Source organism: Macaca thibetana, chromosome 9, assembly GCF_024542745.1.
Source record: "Macaca thibetana thibetana isolate TM-01 chromosome 9, ASM2454274v1, whole genome shotgun sequence".
Classification (NCBI taxonomy): domain Eukaryota; kingdom Metazoa; phylum Chordata; class Mammalia; order Primates; family Cercopithecidae; genus Macaca; species Macaca thibetana.
This window is the reverse complement of record NC_065586.1, coordinates 54,323,416-54,350,818: the sequence shown is the minus strand read 5'-3', so window position 1 is coordinate 54,350,818 and position 27,403 is coordinate 54,323,416. Positions and strand designations below refer to the sequence as shown.

The 27,403-nt window shown below is 55.5% G+C and overlaps 2 protein-coding genes across 8 annotated transcripts in view; both read left to right on the top strand.

The window, feature by feature from the left end:
* The window catches only part of PPIF (peptidylprolyl isomerase F), an 860,147-nt gene that overhangs the window by 669,490 nt on the left and 163,254 nt on the right, over positions 1 to 27,403 (top strand). The gene's annotated exons all lie outside the window — the stretch shown is intronic.
* Positions 1 to 27,403, top strand: part of ZMIZ1 (zinc finger MIZ-type containing 1) — a 241,636-nt gene that overhangs the window by 91,514 nt on the left and 122,719 nt on the right. For 3 of the 7 annotated variants that reach the window (XM_050803398.1, XM_050803400.1, XM_050803397.1), the window contains one exon: positions 675 to 755. The exons of 3 other annotated variants lie outside the window; for them this stretch is intronic. The gene's annotated coding sequence lies outside the window, so the exon portion shown is untranslated. The remainder of the gene's footprint in view (positions 1 to 674; positions 756 to 27,403) is intronic. One more of the 7 variants, XM_050803399.1, reaches the window with a different exon arrangement.

Sequence of the window (27,403 nt, the reverse complement as noted above, 5' to 3'; positions counted from 1 at the left end):
CCCACTCACACCACCCTCTCCCTTGCTCAGTGCATCTGCTACACCACGGACCCCAAGTCCTCCACTGGGCCAGTCACTTTTCTCCATCTTGGAGTCTTCGCATATGCTGTTCCCTCTGCCTAGAACGCTATTTGCCGCATCTTGGCCTGCCTCTCCCTGGCTTGTTGCTCAACTTCACTTCCCCAGAGAGGCTACCTGGGACCTTGAGTCTCTGCTCTGTGGACCCTGGACTCATCGTTTGTTTCTGGCAAGCAGTGCTATTACTTTTGTATTATTTGATTCTTTGCTCTCGTCTGAGTCTCCGCAAGGCTAGGGATCACTATCACATCGGCATGCTTGCTGAATGTTTGTTAAATGAATGGGTGAATGCCAAGTGCCTTTGTCATCACGTCTCTTTGGATTCTCCCAGTGACCTGGAGACATATTTTGACCCCACTTTGAAACATGAGGAAACTGAACCCCAGAGAGTCTGAGAGCATATCCGTAGTCACATAACCAGTAACTAGCAGGTGTGGGGAGTCAGGGGCTTGTTTAGGCCAGGGCACCCCATCATGTCCCTTCGGAGTCCTCCTTTGTCAGATGGGGATGATACGGTGGCACTGAGCAGTGGCCTCATGGTCAGTGCCCGGGCCTCTGCTGTGGGTAGACCCACTGACCTCCGGCTCTTATTGCAGCAGGATGGAGCTGGAGTGAGGTGGAGGGGCCGCGAGCTGCTGACCGGCGCGTGGGCCACTGGTGGTTTGCAGATCACTGAGGTAGGTGTGCCACTGGGCTGGCGGGAGGTGGCTGGGTCGGAAGCAGGCAAGTCCTGATGAGGGCAGGTGCTGGCCCTAGCATGCTGGACCTTTGACTCGGGCCTCAGCCCTGATGGGCAGGAGTGGGTACAAGTCACCTTTACTGGAACCTCATCATGCCCCAAATGGGCCGTCCCTCTACCTGGCACCCAGGGACCTCTTGGCCTGGCATTTCTCTAGAGCAGCTGCTAGGGGTGGGGGCTGGAGGTCTGCCTAGGGAGAGGGGCAGGTCTGGCTACCTGGTCTTGGCACAGGAGCCCTGTCTGTACCGCTCTAAACCCTGTGGGGTAGGGGCAGCCCCACGAAAGGAGGCCTGGGTGAGCAGGAATATTTGGGCTGAAATGGGTGCAGGGCTACCACCCCTTCTACCCACTCTCACAAACACGCTGAGGTGGATACACACTGGGCTCTGGGGTCAGACCACCTGGGTTCAAATCCTGATTGGCACACATGGTTACTCTGTGCCTCTGTTTACCCATCTATCAAATGGGAATGAGATGTCGGCACCTGCCCCACTGTCGCGGTGAGGAGACTGCACACCTGGCACACAGCAAGGACTGGGGACATGTCAGTCCTTTTCCTCAAGGGTGCTGGAACCCACCTTTCTCTCCACACACCTCAGTTTTCACCACCCTGCTCCCCCTGAAGACCCATCAGTGCCAGGATGGACACGAACTGAACCCCTGGCCTGATAAGGGGGGCAGGGCCCCTTGAGGAGCAACTGAGAGCAGCTGGGGCCAGCAGGTCCTGAGGTTGAGCTCAGCTCTGTCCCGTGCCCCAGCATTTCTCATCATGGGGTGGCATTTCAGGGTGATCTCCCTTGGCCCTGTGCCCGAGGGTGACCTGTGTAATCCCTGTTTCCTTGGCAACTCTCAACCTAGAGATGAGAGGCTTCACAAAAATCCTCACTTGGGCCAGAGCCCTTTGTCCCAAGGCGTTGTGGTGCTCAGGCACCCAGGAGAGGGGAGTCTTCGCCCTGGTGTGGGGCTGTCTCCTAACATCCCCTGCTGCCCTCAGCGTCCCTCTTGGAGCTTAGCACTGCCAGGGGCCTGGGGCAGGCCGGGCGAGCCTCAGTCAGGCTCCGACATTGGAGAGCCAGGCTCCGTCTCCCTTCCCGCTGCAAGAAATCTCGGCCGTCTGCTGATCCGCTGCGTGACCTTGGGCCAGTCCCTTCCCTTGTGTGAGAGCCAGCTTTCTCATCTGAAAATGAGGCTGATTATACTGACATTGCTGACAGGGCTGCTGTGAGGATGCTTAGAAGCCATGAATATTTTTAAATGTTACTGCCTCATGAGCATCTGCTGTGTGTGTGCCAGGAGCTATGCTCCTTTAATACCTCTTTCTCCCCACAAGAATCCCACAGGGAGGTTTGTCTAATTCATTCTCCAGAGGCTCGGCGTGGTTAGGAAACCCACAGAGCCGTCAGTGCTGGAGTGGGGATTTGAACCGAGGTCCGTCAGGATTAACCAGTGCACAAGGCCTTGGAGACCAGGGGCGGGGCCCCAGGACAAGCGTGGGAGCTGCTTGGGGAAAGCCCTGCGGCCTTTGTCCAGCCTGCCAAGCCCACTGCTTTCTGGAGCCAGAGGGTGGCCCCCAGGCTGGTGGCCTGCCCCTCCCCGATGGGGCCTGCCTGCAACTCGATAAGGCTAGGGGAACCCTCTGCTAATTGTCTGGTAACCTTTGAAATTCTCCTTCATGGTGGGTTCTCTTTTCGGATGTTTTTCAAGGTAATTCATTCTTTTTCCAGAAATTGCCAGTGGCGGAGCATTAGGCAGCTGGTAATTAATCATAGGAGCGGCTTCGAGTTGATTCTTTGAAAAAAAAAAAAAAAAAAAAATGAGGAACAGAAAGCCTTGGTGGAAAAAGGAAAGAAAAGAAAACCACTCCAAGGCTAGGGTGGTAATCAATACCTCGGTGTCCTAGAAACGGCCGGGGGTGGAGACGGCGGAAGTGCGGCCTTCTCTCCTTCTTCCCAGGCTGGCCCACTGTCAGCGCCAACAGCGGCAGCGTGGGGCTCCGCTCTTGACCATTGGCTCCCTGTATGGCTTTGAGAAGGTGCTGCCTTTCCCTGGACTCAGCTTTGCCACCTGTAAAATGGGTGAAGGGCAGCTGTTAAACTAAACATTGAATGAACCCTTGTTTCACTACCATGTCTTAGTCCCTGGCACAGAGCAGTGGCCCCATTGATACTCTGTTAATTGAGTGAGTGAGTGAGTGAGTGAGTGAGTGAGTGAGTGATTGTTGTGGGCCCTAGCTAGCTGTCTTGAGTGAAGGAGGTGGTACTGGCCACAGGATCTTGTGACTGTAGCTCTGTTATAATTTGGAGTGACAGTCAGGGTGAGGGGCCAGTTCTGTCACTTTCCAGGCTAATGATGAAAGGACAGTCTTGCTTGGTGAACTCCAGCCAGGAGACCTTGGGCCCTGTAGTGGTAACCATGCTATCTCTGTGGCATCTTTCAGTTCAACTTTCCAAGAGTCTGAGCTGTCTGGAGATTTTATGTTAAAAAGCTGCCTCCTGCAGAGGTGGTGAGTTCTTTGTCACTAAACTGTGTGCAAGCTGGGGTTGGGTTGTATGGGCCACTTAGACAGTGGATTTTGGGGCTTGGAGCATCCCTGAGTCTGGGAGAGAGCATGAGGCTCTCCAGAATGGTTACTGGGGAGGCTGCACTGGTGGGGAGGAAGTCTGTTCCCTTCGGATCCCCTTCCCAAAGGTCCCGGGGGGACTGGATGAGGATACAGGTGCTGAAGCATCAGTGCCTGCTCTCCCTGACTGGCCCCATTGCATGGACATAGGGGCACTGAGCAAGGTTGAGGGAAAGAGCCATACTCCTTACATCAGGGGGTGTCTAACAGGCTGTGGGTTGGGCAGGGGGATGGGGAGAAATAGAAAGCCCTTGTCTGGAGGTGGGGGCCTCAGACCTAGGTCTTATATGCTGGTCTGTCTGGTGTTACCTCAGCAGCTCCCTTTCCCTTTCTGATATTTGGGCCACGATCCTTCAGGAGAGGGCAGCAGATGGGGAGTGTGTTCTCCAGGGGAGTGTGAACTCACCTGCCTGGGTGAGCTCAGTTTGGGAGCCTGAGCTGGGCCTGACAAAGCCAGTTTCCTCTTAACAGCTTCTCTCATTCTGGCCCTAATGTGGGACCGGGGTTCCTTGCCCAGAGACCCAGGATGACAGTGAATCCTAGCCTGAGTAGTGGCTCTGGGAGGCTCAGAGCTTCCAGAGGGAAGGAGGAGGGTGTGTGACTGTGTGCTTGTGTGTAAGTGCGTGTGTACTAGTGTGCACCTGTGTATGGGTGTGATTGTTCAGCACGACATGTGAATATTCATGAGTATTCAAGGGAAGGGGAGATCCCTCCCTCCCGTGTGTATCAGGACCTCCATGTGCACACTGGCTTCACATTCAGACTGGCCTGGGCGGCCCGGACCACAGTGGAGCGGACTGAGGGGCAGTGTGGGGGGCAAGCATTCAGGCCCGAGTGTTCTGACCTGCCCTCCCACAGCTGGAGGTCCTGACAGCTCCCCATGGTCACCGGAGGGCATGGATTTGGCGGCCATGCCTCCTGCCACAGATTTACACCCTGAGCCTCTGGCCTGAAGTCTCTGGGTGGGCCCAACCAGCTCCCCCTAGGCGGGCCTGGTCTGCTAGGGGGGTCCTCTGTGAGCAGCCAAGCCTAACTTGGCACTAGTCGTTTCTTTACTTCTTCCAGCCTTGGCCTCCAAGCTCCAGCTCAGCTGTGTGTGTGTGTGTGTGTGTGTGTGTGTGTGCGCGCGCGCGCGTGCCTGTGTCTGGGCTCTCCCTGCAGGGTGGGGCAGTGGGTCCGTCTCTGCGTGTCTCTGTCCCGTCTCCCTGTGGCTATCTATCCTCATCTCTCCCTGTAGCTCTCTCCTGCCCAGCTTCCCAGACGCTGCCTCCTCCACAGCACGCCTCCCTGTCCCTGCAGCGTATCCCAGAGTCCCTGCACCTCCTCACCTCTGCTCTCCTTCTCAGGGCCACTCCTTAGCAGGCCTCCCAGCAGCACGGCTGCACCGTGCCACCGCATCACTGCTTCTTGTCATCCCCAGGGCTCTGTACAACAGAGGCCTCCCTACCTGCTGCCTTTGCCTAAATCTGGCTCCAGCCAACATGCCACTTCCTCCCACCCTGCTCTTTGGTGGGTCTGAGACAGCCCCACATTCCCAGCTGCTGGAGGCTGCACTCCGTGTGTGGCCAGGTGGTGGGGGCAGGTGCCATCCCTTCCCCATGGCCCTGCTGTGCCAGCTACCTCCTGGCTCAGGAGTGCAGGCTGCTAGCCCACCCTGCAGCTGCCCTGTACCGTCCTGGGCATGTGGGTCGCTGGCCACCAGCTGGAGCAAGAGAACGAGAGGCGGCCTGTGCCCACTAACAAGGGGTGGTTGGAAACCTGGCATCTCCCTCCAGCATTAATGAAATTCCTGCTATAATTAGAAGTGAGGTGTACAGGAGCTGGCTGCCTGGTGGGAGCATTTGTATGCTCATGAATAAATAAATTGTCCTCTCCTGAAGGGAGAGGAAGCTGGAGGGTGTAGGCCCAGAGGGTCTCAGTGGCCTGTGAGGTGCAGAGACCCTACCACTCACCTGGACGCCCTCAGGAACCTCCCTCGGTCCCCGGCCCTGGTCAGCCAGTCTTCCTGGAAGTGCCTGCTGCGTGCCCAGGCGACTCAGCCTGGCATTCGAAGTCGCCGCCATCTGGCCTCAGCCTCCTTTCACAGCCACATCACACGCTAGCCTTCTGCCAGCGCCCTGGGCTGCAGCTCCACCGCGCTGCCCCCCGCCCCTGTTCTTCATCACACCTTCCCACTCTGTGCTCCGGCCTGAGTTTCTGTGGGCTGCCGCATGGCTCCATCCTGGGAAGCCCTCCTCAGGCCACACCTGCACCTCCTGGAGGTCCCAGTAGCCTTCCCTGGACAGGCCTCCTAAATCCAGAGCCTTCCCTCAACACTCTTCATGCCATTTAAAGTGTGCATCAGACTGCCCGCCAGGCTGTTTTTCATTTTTCATTGATTGCATATTGGGATGGTAATACATTGGATTCACAGGGCAGATGTTTTACATTCTTCATCATACTAAGTCTTTGAAGTCCAGTCATTGCAGTCTCCACTGTTAGCTGTATTGCACGGCGCATGCTTGGAGAGGAGAGTCCTGTTTCCTCACCTTGCAGGTGAAGAAACTGAAGCCTGAGGAAAGAAATCCTGCAGGTGAGTTTGCAGAGCACATGCTGCCTCTGTAGGCAAGGCCACCGCTGTCCTGCAGGACAAAATAAGGAACCGAGGCACAGGGCACTTGTCCTAAAGACAGATGGAGGCAGGCAGGACCATGGCTAGAACCCAGGCGGCTGAACCTGAAATGAATAGAGGAAAGGCGATGTGAGCGATTTCGTTCCCCCTGCCCCACCCACAGTAGATTTCAGTGCTTAAGACTGCCCTGCACTTAATGCCCAAACAGCCCCACACCAAGCAGCTGTCACAGGCTGGGCCACATATTGGCCAGTCCTGCCCTTCATCCCTCCTAGCTTCCTGACAGTGAGCATACACCCTGGACGGAGCTAGGAGGGTGAGAGCCCTGGCTCCTCCCAGGAAAGGTCACCCCTGCCCTCCAGCCCCTCCCACATCAGCCAGCAGAGTCTGAATCTCAAAGGTACCCAAAGGCTGTGTTCTGTTAACCAGCCCAGGTCTCCAGTGAGTGGAGGATGCCTGCAGCAGGGATGGCTCCAAGGCCAGGAGGGAGAAGAGGGGATTTACCCCCCAGAGCCTGGCCCTGCCCCTGCTGGCCTAGAGGGTTCTCCCAAAGTGGGGTGTTTCTTAGGAGTCAGGCTGGCAGCAGAACAGCCCCTCCAGAGCCCTCTGCCCTCTGGAGCCGATTTTCCTCTTTGTTACCCACAAGCCCCCTCCGGCTGCACTTGGCTGTACGCTCCATTTACAATCTACCTCTTGTTTGCCTGTGCTCAGGCAGTGTGGCAGGGAGTCACGGAAGGTTCAGGTGCTCGTCTCCCTCTACTGCAGACAGGGCTGGTGCCACTACCCAAAGCGGAGCTCCCCCAGGGGCCTACCTCCTCCCACCAGCAAGGGCTGCAGAGTTTGAGTGTACTGAGCCAACAGCCCCGCTTTCTTTCCCCAGCCCATTCCCTCCTTCATCTGCACATAGGCACCCCGTGGCCTTTCCTTGTCTCTGCTCCTCCAAGCCAGCCATCTGCTGTTTCCACACTAGACCGTATACTCCTTGAAAGCTCAGGGCAGGCTGTGAACCATGTCCCCAGCACAGTCGTGTGCAGAAGGGCAGCAGGAAGCCGCAGGCACCCAGCTTGTGCACCCTCAGCTTCCTCCAGGCACAGCAACAAGGTGTAGTCTAGCATCCCGGTTGTTAATGTGCCTATGGGCCGTGTTAAGAAGGATTCAGAGGCCGTGTGCGGACTCTACGAGAAATAATGCTGTGCGCTGTGTGGCGCATGGTCGCGCTCTCAGCCCTGCTCCCTGGGTATCAGGTCTGCTTGACTGATGTCTCAGCTCTGGGCTGTGGCCAGTGCAGGAGGAGGGAAGAGGCAGGGACCTCAGTGTGACCCCCACAGGTGTCCATCCACCCTGACTGCTGGGTGAGCTGGGCCCCAGAGAACTTTCTAGAGCCCCCAGGGAGCTGACTGGTTAATGGAGAGCAGGAAATGTATGGTCGCTGAGCCTTTGGAAGCTTTTTGCCCACATCTGCCTCCCCCAGTAAGTGCTGCTCACCCTTCTTCAGCTCCAGTTTGGGAAACAGCAAGCACATCTTGCCTCATGGCTGTTCTGGGACCCTCCACCGCTCCCCTGAGGCATCTTTAGGGACCTCTGTTGGAGCCCAGGGGAACATCTCTGCTTCATAACTTCTGTGGATTGCTCCAGTGGTGCCACCTCCATCTGGCCCACCCTCAGGTTGGTGGGACGGGCTGGCATGAGACGGCCCTCGCCCCTCGCCAGTAGCCCCTGCCTGTTCTCTGTGGGCCCTGGCCTCACCCAGACGTCCCGTCACAGCCCCCCACCCCTGCCCTTGTCACTACCTGGGGTGCCAGCCTTCCGTGCTTCATTGCCTCTGCCCCCAGCAATTCCCTCTCAGGTAGGAGTTCCCAGCTGCCTCCTGCCCGGCAGCTCCAGCATGGCCAAAGATTGAGCCAGGAGGACTTTGATGTACTAGAACCTGTAAATAATCTGGAGCATTTTTATCTGTGTGTGGAAGAAATGCAACAGACATCCATGCAACCTGTAGCCAGTTTAGCCTCCCCGCAGCCACAGCTCCAGAAGAGCTGAAAAAGATCATCTCATGCCTGGTATTGACTCCCCCAGCTGCTGCCCAGACACCTCCATTGCTGGAGAAGTCACCACACAGTTTTGCTCATGTAAATTCAGTGTTACAGAGGATAAAGTGTGGCGTGTGGTCAAAGTGTGTGGGTTTCAGGCACAGACAGTTCTGGGTTCAAATCTCTGTTCTGCCACCTATCAGCCAGGTCTGAGTCTGGACAAGTTACTTGCATCCTCAACTCACCTGTTTCCTCATCTGTAAAGGGGTGCAGTGCACCCACCTGGCAGGATAAAATGCAGCAATAGCTACACAGCACCAGTCCTCTCTGTTAGCGGCAGACCAATGCCCTTGGGGAGATACCTCCCGCCCCTCAAACAGGAGCATGTGTTTGAAGTTGGCATTTGTTAGCTCTGGACCCAGACACTTCTCTCTCCAGAGACAATGGACCCCCAGGTCCTCTCTTGAGCTTTCAAGTGGGAACTTCCAGGAGGATACTTTGAGATGGAGACGCAGTGCTTCCCAGGCGTGCTAGCACACCCAGGCCACCTGGGACACCTGTGTAAATGCAGATCACCAGGCTCCTCTCCTGGAGTCTGAGTCTATAGATCTGGAGTTAGGCCTAGGACTCTGATTTTTTAACAGATGCCCCCAGAAAATCCCTGCGATCTGGCCAATCTGGGACACACTGGTGCCTGCAAAGGGGAGCTGGCCTAGAGACTTGAGCCAGTTCCTCTCTGTGGCTCAGTTTTCACACTGATAAACCAAGGGTTTAGATGACCTGGCAGGGATCTTCCTGCCCTTAAAACCTCATGATAATCAGACAGACATTCCCTGATGTCCCCTCTACCAGGCTCCCTGGGGCAGATCTGTGGGTTTCCGCCCCATTCCTTCTAGCCACAGAGCATTTGGCTCAGCAGCCTTCTGCCAGCCTCAGAGCCCTAGGGATAGAGAATCTGTTCCCTGGGTGTCACATGCTGTTGATTGTCCATTCTCTTGCCTTCCAGGAAGCCCTAACTCCGCAGGCATTAGCGGAGTCCACTCAGGTCTGAGATCTTTTCTGTAAGCTGAGCTGGATCACTAACTGGTGCCTACTGGGAGGTAGGGTGGAGGCCAGAGTGGGTGGGGGCAGTCCTGCAGCTCCTCTGAGGCATCTGGGAGCCTTATTAGTTAACACGCATGAAAGCCTGCAGCACTGGAACCGTAGGATGGCCCCGCAGAGCCCTGTCTTATTACAGATGAGGAGACTGAGGCCCAAAGTGGAACGTGCTTGCTAGGAGGATGTGAGCTCTGGGAGCTCCACATGGCACACAGTCTGGTCTCTGGGCCACCCCATGTGTCCCACCGTGCCTCTTCTTGTGTGGTCCATCTAGGATGGGCAGCCCCGACAGGCTTAAGCCCTCAACTTAAGCTGCTGAGCCCCTAGGAAAAGACAGGTCCTAGGGGCCGCCTGCTCCTGAACACTGGTCCCTTCTTGGACCCACACTGTCAGCCCAAATCAACAACCCTCTCCCAGCCCATGGGTCCTCCAACCCCAGCCAGGGCAGCCCTCATGGAAGCTTTCCAGGAATATCCACGCACAGCACGGTGAGCTCCAGAAATGAAAAGGCTCTCACACTTCCTGCTCCCTCCCGTTTTCCACTCACTGCTGCTCAGGAGAGTTAATAAGCAGAGGTGAAAAAGCCTGCACTGTCCTAATGAGACCTCGTTTGAGGCAGCTGGGTCTGGGCTAATGCCAGACAAGGAATTCTTCACTGCCGGGCCTTCACCCCATCGGGGATGAGGCCAGGGCCTAGAACTTAGGGACTGGCCTGAGCTGTCGCTTAGAGGATGCCAGAGACCAGAGCTTTGTCTCCGTCCTGGGCTGGGAGCCTCACTGGTTCCTTAGTTCACATGTGGTGCCTGGTACAGCACCCATCTTCAGGCCTCTGCACAAGTCAGCCCCTCTCCACTTCACTCTCCATCTGCAGTCAGTAAGGCAGCAGTATTTAGTAATCACCTACTGTTTGTGTGGGTCTGTGCTCAGCTCTTCAGGAGACAAAGAAACAGATCTTTGCCAGCCCCAGGGTAGCTCACAGTCCAGGCCACTGTAGGCCACATGCAGGAACAGAATTTGTGATGCACCATGTCCATGGGGCAAGGGATGTGTTGAGATCCAAAGAGGAGGAGTCCTTGGGGAGTGAGGGCCTATGGAAGGCTTCCTGGAGGAGGCTGACTGGAATGGATTGACAGTCAGAGCATTTCAAGAGTTTCAAGTGGGGCTAGGGCTGGGGCAGGTGATCGAGTTTGTACCAGAGCATCACTGGGCACACACCTGGCCCTGTCCTGCGACAGGGAGGCCCAGCAAGGACGGAGCCATGCTACTGAGGCAGCCACAGGCTCAGACCCGGTACATCAGAGGTCATATCCCTACAAAGTGAATGAACAGCACAGAGCACTGCTTTTTAAGTGTAGGAATGTAGTAGGCTTTCAATAAATGCTGACTGAATGAAGGGTGCATTGCATACACTCAGGTATCCACAGAGCAACCGAAGCTCAGGTCAGGAAGCAGCAGGGATGAGGCGATAGGGCGTGAGGCCTCTGGGGCAGGGACAGGAGCAGGACTCAGAGCAGCTCAGCCTTGTTCATTGGAACCCAGAGTAGTGGGTGCCTGCGGGGAGCATCCTTCAGAGCCACACGTCACTCTCCTAAGGGCACACTGTGACACCTGACCAAGCAGGAACATGGGGGGTGAGGATGCCTGGGGCCCAGCTGGCAGCCTCCCTGGGGCACGTTTGTACCCAGTGTTTGCTGCATGCCCCAGACAGACCCACCCTCCCTAGGGCCTCTAGGACAGGAGGAAAATGAGCGCCTGTGGCATGTCTATCACTGAAGGGCAGAGGACAGGCCAGCTACAAAGCCCTTAGATGGTCATGGTTATGATAATAGTAATAATGACAACAGTGTCAGCAGCCAGTGCGTCATTTATTTGATCCCAGTGACACCCTATAAGGTAGGGACCAGTATCATCTCCATTTTATGGATGAAGAAACTGAGGCAGAGGGAAGTTAGGAAAATAGCCAAAGTCTCCAGGTGCAGAGCTGGGTAGGAACTTGGGTCCTTTGACCCTAAACTGCAGACTGGCCTTTGGTTGGCCTCTCACTCAACCTAAGGAGCATCCCATCCAACCCTCACTCCTGTCATATGGAGCATGAGGGCTACCATTGCATCTTTGACACAAAAGAGAAGGAGGACACAAACTGTCCAAAAAATCATCTCAAGTCTTCCATTATCAGACTTTGCACAGGTCCTTCTCGTACCTTCCCAGCTCCAGGGGAAAGATGAACAACCAGTGGCTGGAGAATGGGCCCTTCCCCTGAATTGGTCCTTTGTAATGAAAGTAAATTCTCTGCCAGGCTTTGGTGCCCAGCAGTTTGACAATACAGGTGTTTAAATGGTAATGACTGTGGGGCCAGCCAGGAGAGGAGGCAGTGAGTCAGATGGGGGGTTCAACAGGAATTAAAGGCACTTAATCTCAGTACAATATGATTTTTCCAAATCTGTTGGCTCTGCACCAAGAATGAACTGATTCAGGACACCCTGGGGCCTGGGCTGCTCAGGGCCTGCTTGGCTCTATCAGGGAGGGAGGGCGGGCTCTGGGCTGAGGAACTCCTGGGAGGTGGCACTGGCCTAGGGCAAGCTTGTCCATCCCGCGACCCATGGGCTGCACATGGCTCAGGACAACTTTGAATGTGGCCCAACACAAATTCGTAAACCTTCTTAAAACATGATGAGATTTTTTTTTTTGAACTTTTTTTTTTTTTTAGGTCATCAGCTATTGTGAGTGTATTTTATGTGTGACCCAAGACAGTTCTTCCAGTGTGGCCCAGAGAAGCCAAAAGGTTGGATGCCCCTGGCCTAGAGGCTCTGAGAGCAGATTAGGACCAAAAGGTCCAAGGGCAGCCTAGTGTCCTTGTTGCTAGGAAGCCCCTTAGGCCTCAGAGGACAGTGGACAGTGGGGCTGGGGGCAGGGCGGATGCTTCTCCAGGAGTGTAAGGAGGAAGAATTTTAAGAATATAACTTGATCAGCAGACAGAGAGCAAGTGACTTGCCTAAGACTACCCAGCCAGGATTCAAGACCAAATCTTTGCTGTTAATCAGTATGTTATCCCGTAGAGTGTGTGTTATGTGTTTGGGGAATCTTAATGGTAGTTCTGTTTATTAGCACTTACCCCAGTTATCTTATATGTATTATATAATTTAGTCTTCATAGAAATCTGTTTCAAGTATGAGTAAACTGAAGAACAGAGATGCTAAGTAATATGCTCGTGATCGCACAGCCACTGGGAGGTAGGATTAGAATTTGAACCCGGCTCCACCTACCTTTCAAGCCTGAACCCTCAGCCAGACACAGGCACAGAGCATCCACCCCAAGGGACCGAGACCTCTGCCAACCAGAAAGATAAGGGAAGCTTCTCGGAGGGCATGTCAGAATTTGTTTCCGATGGAGCTGGTCTGTAAACTTCAGGTTCCCTGGCCTCCCAAGGGCTCTTGCTCATCCTCAGATTGCATCCTGGGGCCCCCTTGCTGGGTGCTTGGTGGGTGAGGTGCACTGTGGGTGCATTCCTCAGATTCCACTGGGATTGCTGAAGCGGCCAGCACAGGTTGTACCCGCCAGCTGTGGGGCAGGCCTGCCCATATTAGATTGCAGCTTGGAGCCCTTCTCAGCATCACCCAGGACAGTTCTCTCAGCCAGGGTGGGGTCAGCACTGGGGACACCAGGGACACACAGCTCCCACTGGGAGGGCCAGGGAAGGGCCGTGACCAGCTGGAGAGAAGAGAGTTAGTGAAGACAAAGGCACATCAATCCCTGGACTCCCAGTTGTTGGCTGCAGAGGGATGAGTAGGATAAGTGGCAGGTGGTGAGGCCCTGCCAGTCGATTGCACCTCCATTTGATGGGCAGTGGGGAGTCGGTGAAGGTTTTGATCTGTAGAATGACTGTGTGCCGTTTCTCACTGAGCTTTCGTAGAAACCTCGCATGTCAGAGGACAGAGACCAAACGCGGTCAGGAGAGTGGCTCTGCTCCCCTGGGTGCTGGCAGGGAAGGGATGCTTATATTGGGAATCCCCTTTGTAGCTAAGATGTCCTTTTGCAAGTCTGGTCTTTAAAATCCAAGCCCAGTTGGTGTGGGGCATAGAAGAGCTCTAAGTGTTAATCCAGAAATGCGGCTGAGGTTGGGGGAGGAGTGCACAGAAAACACGTGGCACACACAAGATGCAGGCTAAATGTAAAACTGGATGCCAGAGGCTGGGGGATCCGAGGGTCCAACAGTCCCACCCCCTTTGGATGGAAGAAACTGAGGACATAAGGGGCTTTGCCCGAAGAGGCCCAGGCCATTGCAAAAGAGGGCACAGCATCCCCAGGTGACACCTGCCCTCCTTGGGGGCTTTCCTCCTTCCGTTGTGTGTCTTTGACCTTCCTCCCAGGCCTCTCTCTGAGCGTGAGCTGAGGCTGAGGGTTAGAGCCAGCTAGGAAAGAGAAGAGCCAATGTGTACTTTCCAGGGCACCTCACCAGGCTTCACAGGTACAGAGCAAGGGGGTCCTCGCAGGAGCCAGTGGGGACTCAGTGGCCCATCTCAGACATTGATGTCATGGCACCCAGATAGGGAGGGAGACCGCTGGTGGCAGCGAGCCTTACCCCAATTCATGACCCAAAAGAAACCCAGAGCAGTCTGCCCAGGGTGGGGCAGCTGCCCCAAGGTGTCCTTTGGCCACTTGTTTCTGTCCCGCTGCCCTCACGCTTCTCAGCAGCCACAGCTGCCCATCTGCCACTTGCTCCGGCCCTGCCTCCTTCTCTGTGTGGGCCTCCTCTCGTGACCATCCCTGCACTTCCCAGTGCTCCTTGCTCACCTATTTTTGTCTGTCTGGCATCGTGTCTCTCACTTGGGTTTGTCCTGCCCCAGTCAGCTGGGTTGTACAACCTCAGAGCGCACCCTTCCCGCGGGAGGCCTCCTCTCTATCTCTGGGCTGGTCTGGGCTCCACCTTGGTGCTTGCTTGTTTCTGAGGACTTCTCTAGTCCGTGCACTCTGTGTGTGTGTGTGTGTGTGTGTATGTGCACATGTGTACCAACCCGCATATGTGCGTCCCTCCCCCTGGCCACCACACCCCTCACACCGTCCATCCCTCCCCTTCCTTGGGCTGGCTCAGGTTCCAGCCAGCAGGAAGGCAACCTGCAGCCAGAGTGTGGAGCCCACTCCTTGGGGGCAGCCCCGGCAATCCTGGCTGCAGCAGACCCTCCGGGCTTAGCCTACAGGACTCCTGGGAGCCGGTATGAGCCTGGCCATCATCTGGCCTGGAGAGTGGCTCCTGTTTGAGAGCAGGAATGTCCTGGACGGGAAAAGGGAGAGAGGGGAGAGTTTGTGAATAAAACAAACAAACAAGGCATTATTTTCCCTGAAAATGTGCCCTTTGTCTAGTGCTGGAGCTCAGGGAGTCCCAGAAAGTGAGAAACGGTGCACAGGGAGGGCACTGTGCATCCTGGGCTGGGGCTGCAGACACAATGGAGGGAGGGGATGGGACAGCCACACAGACCGCACGTGTTCCAGAGGCCCAACGGGCCAGGATGACATTCCAGGGCCATTTCAACTCTCTCTCGAAATGTCATTAATATATGGCTAGTGGGGCGAGCTCTCAGGCCTCTCCAAACCCACCGTGTGAGCGAAACCCCCTCCAGCCACCACCACTTAGTCATTTAGCAGATGTTTATTTAGCACCTATGATGGACCAGCGCTCTTCTGAGTATTTGGGATGCCTCTGAGCAAGAGACCGGGTGTCTGCGTCATGGAGCTGACAGTCTGGCAGGGGAGTAGAGAGGCATAGATCTTAGAGCTCCGAGGTCTTCCTGACAGTCCAACCCAGTCACTGTCCTGATCATACTGCTGGAACCCTGAGGCTCAGGGAGGTCGGGAGTCAGCCCTCCATCCTCCTGGTACCAAGGCACAGCCCACTGGCATAACATTCGGTGCACACTGACTGAATGAACACCCCCCCTGCAAGCATTGCTCAGTTTACTGGGAATTTCCCAGAAGCACCTGGGGATAGGAGGGGATGGCAGGACCTGCTTGATGCAGGACCTGGACTGTGAGAGGTGTGCAGTGGAGGTTTGCTGTCGTCACTGTCATCCGTGGGAAATGGGACAGTCCCCTTTGCCAGGGGACCCCGTTGGGAATCTGCCAATCTGAATGGAGGTCAGTCTTTCTTCACTAATAATCTGGTGGCATTGGGAAGTCTCTTTTCTCTGTGGGCCTCGGTTTCCCCATCTACCCAGTAAGAAGGTAGGACTTACTGTTCACCAATGTGAACGCCAGGAGGCCAGGGATTGGAGTTTGTGGCAGTGTGTCTCCAGTGCATCCGCTGCTGACAAAACCGTATAAACTGTGCCGTGCACTGGGAATGAGGCCCCTCAGGGATCCCACAAGAGGCCCCCTGGGTTCTGGGACCCCACCCGGCCTGTCTCAGTTCCCAGCTGCAGCAGGGCCCGGGCTTGCTCTCCACAGACAGCCGGGCCAGTGAAGCGTGGGCCTGCTCACAGCGCCTGGCAGGGACCTGTAAATTGAAAACATGATGTTTCCTGTTGGGGCCGGACTCAGTGTGGCCTTGGAAAGCTGGCCTCGCTCTCAGGAAGCCCTGCTCCCCACAGCACTGCCACAAAAACAGTGGAAAAGTGAAGCCTTTTCAAGTCTGTGTTTCCACTGTAAACAGGGGATGAAAGCTGGCCTCGCCTCCTGGAGCTGTTCAGGCCAGGCCCCTCGGCCCTGTCTTTGGAGGCACCTCAGCTGCCCCGCTGCCCCAGGCAGCACCCCTCTAACTGGAGAAGCCACCCTGTGCCCCCGGTTGACAAAGGCTTACAGGTTTAGTTCAAGCACGCCCAGACCCATTAGTCCTCATATCCACCCTGTGAGGTGAGAAGGGAAGTGGGGAGATCAGCAGAGCACAGAGAAGCATAGGACCTGCCCAAACACACACCAGCAAGAGAAGGCAGACCTGGACCCTGCCTCCTGCCCCAGGATGTCCTCACAGGGCCTGCAGTCCCTGAGGAGGCTCTTGTGTGTGGCCCTGGGTGCCTAAGGAGAGCTGCTGCCTAGCCCAACATGAGCTTGATTTTGTCCTGTAAATGGAGAATCTCACACATTTAGTGAAAGTGACTTGTTTTAAACTGCAATAATGTCCTTTTTTTCCTTATTGTAAAATAGATGCATGCTTGCTGCAGAAAGTCTGGAAGTCAGAAAAGTGAAGGAAGAAAAATAAAACTGCCCCGTAGTCCTCCCACCCAGGGGTCATCCTGGTCATCATTCTAGTGTGGTTCTTTCTGGTCACCTTATAATTTTCTTTTCTTCTCTTTTGGACTTAAGTCATGAGGAGGCTTCAGGGCCATTCAATGCTCTATTAGACATGATCCTTAATGGCCACATGGAGGGACCTTAGGAGGGGCCAGGGCAGTATCCTCATCACAGTCAGCTTGCTGCTGGCTTGGGCTGGGTGTGATGGGGTGCTGCTGGGAACCCTGGGGAGATACCCCCCACCCTGCAGCATAATTCATGGTGAGGGCAGCTTGGCCTGGACCCTCATGCTAGAAAGTCTCCCAGTGGCTCTGATTAACTGTGTGACTCTGGCCCGCCTGTCCCGTCTCCCCATCTGTGAACTGGGCAAATGGGCCCCGTTCGAGTGCTCATGGCCACCCTTCAGCCTGCTACCAAGGCGCTGCTTGCTGACGACCTGCAGGTGCGGCCATGCAGTCCCTTACTCAGTTGGTCGTGAACAGAGTGCCTACTGTGTGTTGGTGAGTGACGCCGACCAGAGGCGCCATTCTCTGCACCATAGCCCCTCCTATGTTCCCACCCCTTTTAACCTGCAAGCCCATCCAGCTCCCCTCCTCCCTGACCCCTCACCAGTCAGGGCTGGAGCCCAGCTGGGCGGGGGTGAAGGGGGTCCCAGGAGGAGCCATCTTCAGCCCCTTCTGCCCCGGTGACGTCCTTGGTGGCCCTGAGACAGCTTTATGGAAGACAGATTAAGGCTGTCTCCTCCTGGTGGGTTCATGTCTTCACTTTTCAAGCCCTGCTCTGAGTTCTCCACGGCGGCATCCCTGCCCCACCCCTCCCCCACCCCCGCATGCTTCCTTCCCTCCTGCTCTAATCTGTCAGCCCAGCCGGAGAGAGGGCCACTGGTCTCCAAGGTGACTGAATCATTGTGGGGGAGACAGGCCAGGGTTTTCTGCATGAGTGCTTTTGGCTTCCTGCCCTTGGAGAGGGGCTGGGGGAGGTGTGTGGTGGCAACCGTGGGCCATGGATCTCCCAAACAGCCCTGCTCTCCCAAGCCAGGGCCACATGGGGCCCTGCCCCCGCCCAGCTCAGCGCTGCTCTGCTCAGACCCAGGTTCCACCTCCAGAGGAGTGGGCCCATCTCAGTGCAGACCCTGGAGGAAGGAGAGGAGTCAGGCAGCTGTGATTGCTGACTCACACATGAACATTTCTTCAACATCTGCTATCTCTGTGCTTCAGGCCAGGGACCCAGGATGGAGAAGAGGGATGCTAGCACATAGAACACTTACTGTGTGTGCTAGTCCTCCAAGGGTAACTCCAAGAGTTACTGTTACTGGTAGCAACAGGTAAAAGTTACTGGCCTCAGTTTTATAGCTGAGAAGGTGGCCAATATGAACTCCTTCTCCCACTCACCTGTGGACTCCTAGAGGACAGGGGCTCTGTCTGGGTTCTGTCTGGATCCCTGGGGACTGCAGAAGGCCAGCCACTCAGATAGGACCTAGTTAGTACCTGGTGAACTCAGTTCTATTGGAGTAAGACCAGAGAGGTGAGGTAACTAGTATAAGGTCACACAGCCAGAAACAGAACCCCGTTTTGCCTGGCTCTGCACCCCTACTCGGTCTCTGGGGCACCACGCCACTTCCAGACTGAGTGTTGGCAAAGAGACCTGCCATCTAGCTGGCACTGCCCAGCCACATGCCCACTGTGGTGAGCTAAGAGAGAGCCGGGTGGCTGCAAGTCTCAGCCTCTTCCCACTGGTGTGTTTCAGTCTGCTGGTCAGGCCCCATGCACTGTCTCCCTGCAGTCTGCTTCTTCCCTGGGAAGGAGGGGCCAAGAGGGGAAAGCCCCTCTCTGCCCTGCTCTGCACTCCAGATCATGGAAATGAAAAACACATTGGCTTCATTATCCCTGGATTGAATGAGCAGGGTTGCCATGGCAACAGCCATCTCAGGCCCTCCAAGGGGCAGGGGAGGGGCTGGCAAGGCCGAGGCAGGTGGGGACCAGGCAGTGGGTGAGCAGGCACTCCAGGCAGGCAGGCCACAGGGACAACCGCCACACGTGCCACCACCCTCTCTCAGAGGCCCGTGTCAGATCAGCATCCTGGGGCTGACGGGGCAGGCTGGGCCATGGCAGGCAGACACCGTCTTCTACTGACCTGCCCCTCATCCACTCGTTCTGTCTCCTGTCCACCTGTCCCCTTCGTGCAGGATGCTGAGGGTGGAGGCGGGCTGGTGCCCCACATTACCATGAAGATGAAGGAGACAGGTGGAGAGAGCGAGGGAAGAGGCGATGGAAGGGAGCCCAGAGGGGGCATTGCCTGCTCCTGATCAGGGACAGCCTTCGGGGGCCTCTCGAGAGGCATGGAGTGAGGAAATGACCCCAGGTGCCAGGCTGTGCACACCCAAGCACGCCCGTGACCAGGGCCATCCTAGTGGCCCTGTCCCCCAGCATCACCCTCCTTAAAGAGGCTGAGTCCCCCAGTGTCCACTAGGACACTATGAGTGATGGTGGCTGTGGGGGTGACCACAGAGGGTCCTGGCCCAGTGTAGTGTGGGCCATCCCATGACCCCGACTCCAGCCAGAGCCAGCTTCCCTGATACCAAAATGAACTCTCCTTTTTCCAGGACCTAAATGCCACCTGCCTCCTCTGTCCCATAGGCTGTCACCCCAGGGCTTGCATCTGAGGGCGACATCCCCCCGTAGGTGAGGCCCTGCCGCCCCTTTGCACAGGCTGGCCCAAAGGAAGTGGGCTGCACCCCTTCCTCCTCCGAGTTCCCCAGATGTGTGGGAGCCTGAGCTGCCCCTCTGGAGTGGCCCCAAGCAAACACCGCCGCCTTCCTCTGAGCAGGCAGCCTCAGCCAGTCTCTCCGTGTGACCTAGACAATGGGGCAGCCGACAGGGGCCCCTGCTCAGGGGGATCAAGTGCCCACAAGAGACTTTCCTTTCAGATAGGGCCAGTCAGAGAAGCCCAGTGCTGACCCCAACTCCAGTTGCAGCTTTGACTCCAGCCCCAGCTCAAGCCCAATGTTCGGGGCCAGCACACCTGCACAGGTTTCCAACTGCTTTCCCACCCCCAGCTTCTGCTCCAGCTAGAATGCCCTCCCACCATGACCTGTGCCTCCCCAAATCCAGCCTCCTCCCACTGCTTTTTTCTGATGGGGAAACAGAGGCCGAGTGAAGGGAAGTGACTCATCCAAGGCCACGAGGGAGTCAGGACAGCATGGCCGTGTGTGGGATGTTCCTTTCCCAGGAGGCAGAGCCGTGGGTTCCCACTGAGACGGACCGAGAGTCAGTGTGGCCCTGCATCCAGAGTCTCCCTGCTAGAGCAGGCTCGGGCAGGAGCAGGGAGCACCCGGGTTTCAGCCTCCTGATGGCCCTTCCCAGTGGGAAGGGGCCTGGGAGGAGGCTCAAGGGCTGAGTCAGGTCACCATTCTCTTCTCCAAGCCTTAGTAAATGGGGACAGTCCTGTGGCCCTGCCTACAAACGGGCTGCCTGCTTCTGAGGAGACTGGAGGTGAGCAGCTGGGCAGACGCAGTTGTGGTGTCATTGGTGCGGTTTGTAGCCTTGTCCTCCTGCCAAGTGGCGGTGGATTCTGAGGGGGAGACAGCACAGGCAGGAGCGACCCCAGCACCTCCTCCTTGGGGCAGAGGCAACCCAGGGACTTGAGCAGCCACCTGCCCAGCAGCTGCAACCAGATCCCAGAGGCACATTCTCAAATGCAGGTTCCTAGGCCCTCCCAGGGAGCCGGATGAAGCCCAGGCATCAGTGTGCTTGTAGCTTCCCAAACTCCAAACTGTGGGCAGTGCTCACCTTGCTGCCCTCTAGGGCCTGGCTGTCCGGGTCACACCCCTTTGTGACCCTCTCTGGGCCTCGTCCTGCCTCAGGCCAAGGCCCATCCCTCCCTGCTCTGCTCTCTCATGCTTCCTCTACCCACAGCCCACAGTCCCCATGGCATTTGTCCCCACCATTGACCTCCCCTGACTTGGCGGCTGCGTGTCCCGGCCCGCCTCCCAGCCACCACCACCACAGCCACCGCCCGGCTCCCCACCGCCAGCTGAGGGCGGCTGCTGGACAAGGCTGTCATTTTCCCTGCTGGGGATTACAGGTTTGGGGCTGCGGGAGTCTGAACTGGAGGAGGAGGAGGAGCCAGGACTCACCCAGTGCCAAGCTGGAGAGAGACGAGAGACACCTCACAGGAAGGATGGGCTGGTGCCTGGTTCTGTTTGGGCTGGGATGGGGAATTCAGTCACCTGACATTACCAGAACTGTGTGTGTGTATACGTGTGTGTGTGTGTGCGTGTGTGTGTGCATGCATGGACGCACCTCTCCTGAGGAACAAGGGCTATCTCCTACTCAGGCAATTTAATCCGCCCAAGCTCATTTTTCAGATGAAAAAGACAAAACTCAAAAAGGGTAGGGGACTGGCCTAGGTCACACAGCAGTTTAGAGGAGAGCCAAGCCTGGGCTGCCCCCATCTGCTGCCTGATGCGCCCGCCTCCTTCTTGCGCACATCCGGGATAAGGTGGAGGCTAGGAGTATCGACCGGGTGACTGCAGACCCCCGAGAGAGCCTGCTTCTGGAGAGAGCTCTGTGGGTGAGGTATGGGCTGGGTTTGTGGGGACAGTATGAACTGGACTCAGAGTGCAGCAGCATTGGTTCTGGGTGTGCAGGAGCCAGGAATGTTTCCCAGGGGTCCATACCTGTGAACACTGGGATGGGATTAAATACCAGCATGGTGACCCCAGTGGACCCAGACCCCTCTGGGGGAAAGTGGGTAAGGGTATGTGTGCCAGGGACACGGCCTGAGAGCCCTAAGAGGCTTGAGGATTTGAAGAGGCCCGGGGTTGGAGAGAACACAGTAGAGTGGTTCCGAGCACAGCCTCTAGAATCAGACTGCCCGCCTTCTGAGTCCAAGCCCAGTCACTTGACTTCTCTGGGCCTTGTCTCCAGGGTCTCCGTGGTGATTAAATGAAATAAATTTGGAACACTTAGTGCCGTCTGTGGTGTGTGCATGGTCCGTGTTCATTAGATGTGCACTCTTTTCCTCCTCAGTTCTGTAGGTGCTTCAAGGCCCCGCCCTTCATCATCTGAGCAGTGAGGGCTGGAGTAGGGCAATTAGTAGGGTGGGTCAGCCAGGAGGGTCCCAAAACTACCTGATGAGGCTCTCCCTGGGCTGGGTCACTAAGGAGCCAGCACTTCTGATAAGCAGTACCAGGTCCATCTAGGTTGGCACCCACTCCCAGGGATGAACTGGCCAGACTGCTGGCAGCCAGACGGACCTGTCAGAGCCAACCCTTGGCCCCTTTCAGGCCCCATGGAGCAGGGAGCACGAGGGAGCCGAGGCTGGGGGGAGGCCTGCCTGTTTTTGGGAATTCATGATGTGTCTGCCTGTGGCAAGTACCTCGATAAGGAAGATTTGTGGGTGAGATTTGCAATTCTGTTTTCTTGGAGGGTTATAAATCAGCTGCATGCACACCCAGGATGCAGCACAGGCCTGAGGCTCGTGCGTGCACGCACACACACACACACGTGCGCAGAGACACAATCCAGGTCCTGCTTGATATTCCCCAGTTCTCTAGGTTGATGAGCTCTATGAAGGGAAAAACCTGGGCACCCCCAAACTGCTGCCTGCCCTAATAGGATCCCACAACCATCCAGAATGAAGGATGCAAGGCTGGGAGACAGGGTATCTCTGTGGATGGAGAAAGAGTGTGTTATATGGGTTACGAGTGTGAGCTCTGAAGTCTCCTGGTTGGGTTCAAACCTTGGCACTGTGACTTACTAGCAATGCCCTTGGCTGTGTTGCCTTCAAAGCTGTGTGTCAGTTTTCCCATCTGTGCAATGGAGCTAATTATAGTGTGTACTACATAGGATGGTTGAAAGAATAAAACAAATCCGTATGTGCAGAGTGCTTCAAGCAGGGCAGAGGACATAGTAAGAGTTCAGGAAGGCATGGCTGTCATCCTATCGTCATCATCATCATCAGTTGAGGGTTGGGTTTTGGGGTCAGACCAGGGCCGGAATCCCAGCTCTGCCCCTTACTAGCTCTGTGAACCTGGACATACTCATGACACTCTATTAGCCTCCAGTGCCTTCTCAATAAAAGGGACTATTCCTGTCTACTTCATAGGGTCGTTTGAAGGAGATGAAGTGTACAATATCAGACCCTCAGGAAATGTCGGCTAGCGTTGCCTCTTCCTTGAGGTGGGATACTGGCAGGGCGTCTGGTTCAGAGCCTCCAGGTGGCTGTGCTCCATGGCCTGTCTTCCTGTGGGTGGACAGTGTGCCGAATGTTTAGAAGAAAAGAGGAGGTTCTGGGGAGGGGAGCAGAGGGGAGGATTCCAGGAACCTCTGTCTTCCTTTCACCATCAGGAACAGAAAGCACTGGCCAGAGTGGCTCTCCCTGCCCCTGTCTCTCCTTCTATCCCTCTACCGATGTGCACACACAGCATTTTGAGCTGTGAGCATGAGAACAGGCCTTGGAGACTGGCAGGTGTGACTCACGGCTCTGCCATGCACTTACTGGGTGGCCTTGGGCAGGTCACTTAACCCCTCAATTCCCTCTATCGAGGGATAATTGTGCCTGCCCCACCTGGCAGCTGGAGAACGAATTAATTGAGATAATGTGTGTGGAGCACTTAGCACAGCTCCCAGAGGCGCCCCGATAAGTGAGCTGCAAATGTAGTCGCCAGCGCCTCTCTGCCTCCTCTCCTCCCTCTGATTCTCACTCACCTCTCTTCCTTCCCACACCTGATCCATGGACTGTGTCTTTCCAGGCCAGACCTTTCAATCTTTCTCTGGGAAAATGGGGTCTATGTCTAGGAGATGCCAATGGAGCTGTGTGAGCGAGTGTGGATGGAGGGAGAGATGACTTTAGAAATCCCAGCCTGCTCTTCTGATCCAGTTCCCTTGTGCCAGCCGCACAAGGGCCAAAGTGTGCTCTGCACGAAGCCCAGCCCTTGCTGGTCCATTGCTGCCTGCCCCTGAGCCTTTACTGCTTCCTCAGGGTCCTCAGCTCCTGTCAGATGAAGGCTTGCTTCCAAGCTGTTCCTGGATTTTTACCTGCTCAGCCATAAAGCCCTGAAAAGTGATGAATCTGGGGATGAGTAGCTGCTTGCACAAGTGCAGGCAGGAGAGACGGGGACCAGTGCCCATATTTTTGCAGAGCCAATGTTTTTGCACCTCTCCTACCCACCTCACTGCCCAGGCGAGCAGGACGGTGAATCCTTGGCTGTAGATAATTGTCGGGAGCATCCCAGGCCAAGCCTTGGTCTCCCATCAGAACTTTGGAGGCTGGACTTCTCTGTTGCCGGGGAAACCGGTGTGATCCCAGGAAAGGAAACCACAGCACTTTAGCTGTTAAGATGCCCCCCTCCCCACAAAATGAGTTCCCTCCAAAACGGATTTGCCCCAAAATTGTTGAGTCGGCAGCATCCTGCCTTCTCCCTGAGCCTGCTGAAATGATAGAAAATGCAATCTGCCCCTGACCTTGTGCTTTTCACCTCTTTTTAAAACATTCCACTGTAGCACAAGGACATGTTTTGTTTTTTCTTATTTATCCTCCTCCCATGCCAGCTGGGGCTCCAAGTCCTTCTCTCCAATTGTTGACTGGAGCCAGAAGGGAAAGGACTTCTACATCTTTTTTTTTTCCCCTCGTTCAGCTGTCAGCAGAAATAAAACAAGCAGGTTTATATTTGGAAAGGAGAGGGTCTCAGCCACCAGATTGCTATGTCCGGGGTAGGTCACAGCCTTTGTATCTTCTCCTCCCTCAACAACGGCTTGAAATTTGATCCACAGATTTGCAGAGTTGAGGGTGAAGGGAGGCTTTTTGGAGCAGGCCTGTCTTTGCTCACTTTGACTTTTAAATGCCATTGGAGGATTGTGGATGAATCTTCAGTGGCTGACAACACTGGACTGTGGTTTTAGAAAAGAATCCCCTGGAATAACCCCGGAGCAGTCAAGGTTTGGGCAGCGTCTGGAGTGTCTGTGTCCATTCCTGTCCATCGTCTGCTCCCTGTGCAGGGAGGCTGGAAGCTCTCACCTGTGTCAGGAGGCCTCAAGGCTGTCTGAGGAGTAACCAGGAGTCCCAGCCAGGCCCGATCACCCGGAGAGTTACTGTTAGGAGACAAAACCAAACAGGAAAGAAGGGAGAAAGAAATGTGGCCAGTGTTCACTTTCAGGTCCCTGGATGTTTTGAGGACACCGTAGAGGAGGGAAGGGGTGTAAAGAGACTGGGGTCCAAGTACCAGACACACACCCACCACCCACGCCCATTGGGCCTGGGTCTTCCCATCTGAACAACTTCCTGGCCCTTCCCTGGCCAAGCCCTTCCCTGGTCTGCCCGTGGTCTGTGCTCACGGGGCCACTTTGGGTGATCTGAGCAGTTAATTGTTCACCTTGAAGTGACTCTCTGTTCCGTAAGTAATTTTAAACAAATTCTCTTCCTGTGCCTGCGCTTCCATGGGGGAGAAACGTGACCCACCTGGGTTTTTCACCGGCCCCCACAGACTGGCGTGTCCCAGGCTGTGTGCCTGCTGGAAGCCCTGGGCAGGCAGGGGCTTGGTGGGGTCTCCAGTGTTTTTTTAGCCCCATTTGGGATTTCCAGCAGGTCTTTCTTGTTGATTCCCGAAACCCTGTCAGATCTTGCTATTAGCATGAGGCTCTCAGAGTATAGAGTAAACTAATGAATTACAGCATGATTACACAGCACATAATTAACTTTGTAATTAATATGCAACTGCCACTTAAGCTAAAACACTGCTTATAGAGACGTACAGCAATAGTAAATCACAGGTCAGAAATAGCACTTCGGAATTTTCAAAAGAATAAGTGTGAGCAGGGAATCACTTAAGGCAGCAGGGTGAGTTAATTAAAAAGCAGATGAATGGTGAGAGTCCTGCTTCATTTCAATACCTTCTCCCTTAAGAAGGACCCCCATGCCACCTGCCAGGCTGATTGGTCAGAGGGGCACTGAGCCTGTGGTTTTATTTCCAAAATAAGACAGGCTTTCCCTGCCCACTCTCTAACCATCTGCCCAGCCACACTGCCCCTGCTGGAGGCCATGCCCCCTTGGCCCTTGGCGCCGGGCTCTACCTCTCCTCCAGGAAGCCTGTGGGGTGATCCCTAGCCTGGCCTCTGCAGTGTAGCCCTCTGGTAGGCACTCCCAGCGGGTAGGTTGGTACTGCTTGTCTGCCCTCACCTGGATTTTAGGCTTCTGGAAATCAGAGATGTCATCTTACTCTTTTCATTTAATCCTTTCTTCCCCAGCCTCCTGCAAGAGTGTTAAAGCTAGAAGATGCCTTAGGAATCATCTCACCCCATCCCCCCTTCATCAAGGCCAGGGAGTCCAGGGTCTGAGCGCTGCAGTCACACCACAGTATGGCCTGGGCCGAGCAGAAATTCCCTTTCCCACGCCTGGCTCTGGCCCGGTGGACACTGCCGGTATAGCTACGTGATTAGGCTGCAACCTTTGAAATGAGCTAAACCCAAGTTCCAGTCCCAGCAATCTCACTGCCCAGCTGTGTGACCTTGGGCGAGTTGTGTAACCTCTCTGGGCCTCAGTTTCCTCTTCTGTGAAGTCTGAGCTGTGGTGCCCACTTTGCTGGGTTGGAGTGAGAATTCGATGGGATGGTAGATGCGAAGGGGACCTGGTGCAGCGAGTGGGCTCTTGGAAAGCTCAGCACCCCAGCCATCCTCAGAGATTTGTGGTGCAGGGAGAAATGAGTGACATCTTGATCAACCCCTTCCTTCTGGAGCTGAGGAAATGGGCACAGAGAGGTCAGCTATGTGTCCACAGTGCAGTACGCGTGCTGGCATGCTTGGGACCCCCAGACCAGGATCCTTCTGAGGGGACACCTTGTGTCCTGTGTCCCTCCCAGGCTGAGCACAGGCGGTGCAGAGCTGATCCAGGGCAGTGCCTGGAGAATGAATGAACCCAAGGGCCTCCCACCGGGCAGCCGGGAGCCGTCCTGTCTGCCACTCATCTTCCCTGGCCCCCAGCCCCAGAATAGTGTGGAGATAGCTTGGTTTTGTGGGTAGCTACTGGGCTTTGAAGTCTGATAGATCTGGGTTTGGATCTTAGCTTTGCCATCTTCTGATCTTGGGCAAGTTCCTTAGTTATATTCAGCCTTAGTTTTCCCATCTGTAGATGGTGCCACTCATTCATTCTACCTTTGGCTATATTGTTATAAAGATAATTCACATAAAATACCAAATATGCTGCCTGACATAGTACATAATGAAGGACACACCTATTCTTCTCGTTACTATTCAGAATTATGAATGGAGATGTCAGAGTGACTGCAGGAGGGCCACCCACCTCTAGGGCCTCAGGTAGAGAGTCCTGCCTGCTGCCTGGGCCACCTGGGCCTGTACACACCCTGGCTCCTGTGCCTCTGGCTGCAGTCATTGCTTGGGTGGGACAGGGGAGGGTCATCTCCGCCTCAGGCAGCTCATGTGACCTTCCTACTCTGGCCTTTGCCCTTCCAGGAAGTATACTGGGCCGCTCTTCCCCACCCCGAGCCAGTCTTGCTGGGGGAGGGATCCCAGGGGGCCTTCAGGCAGGCTCCTGGCTGGTTGGGTATATCCAAGGTGGCCCTGGCTTTCATGAAGCTGAACATGATACTGGATTCAGAATCCAGGATTCAGATCTTTCTGTGGCTTCTCTTCCCACAGACACCTTTGTTTCTGGTCACACCTTTGTGGCCAGAGCCCGTCTTGGAGCTAGCAATCTTCCTCCCGTCCCCCACCCCCTGGATGTCCTCTCCCCTAGTCTTTAACCCAGCCAGCTGGCTCTCCTTGCCTCTTCTCTGCCTCTCCTCCACCCTCTCCACCTTTGGGCCACTCCCTTTAGGTCGGCATTTCTCAAAGCAAGTCCTGGGGAAAACTAGTTCTGTGGGATTTTAAAATGTGTTTAGTGAAAAAAGCATTTTTGCGATCCAGTAACGTTGGGAAAAGCCAGATTTCGTAAGGCTCTTCCCATGCTTTCGTGATCTCCCAGAGGAGGACAGAAGATGCGGCTTTCCCCAAGTC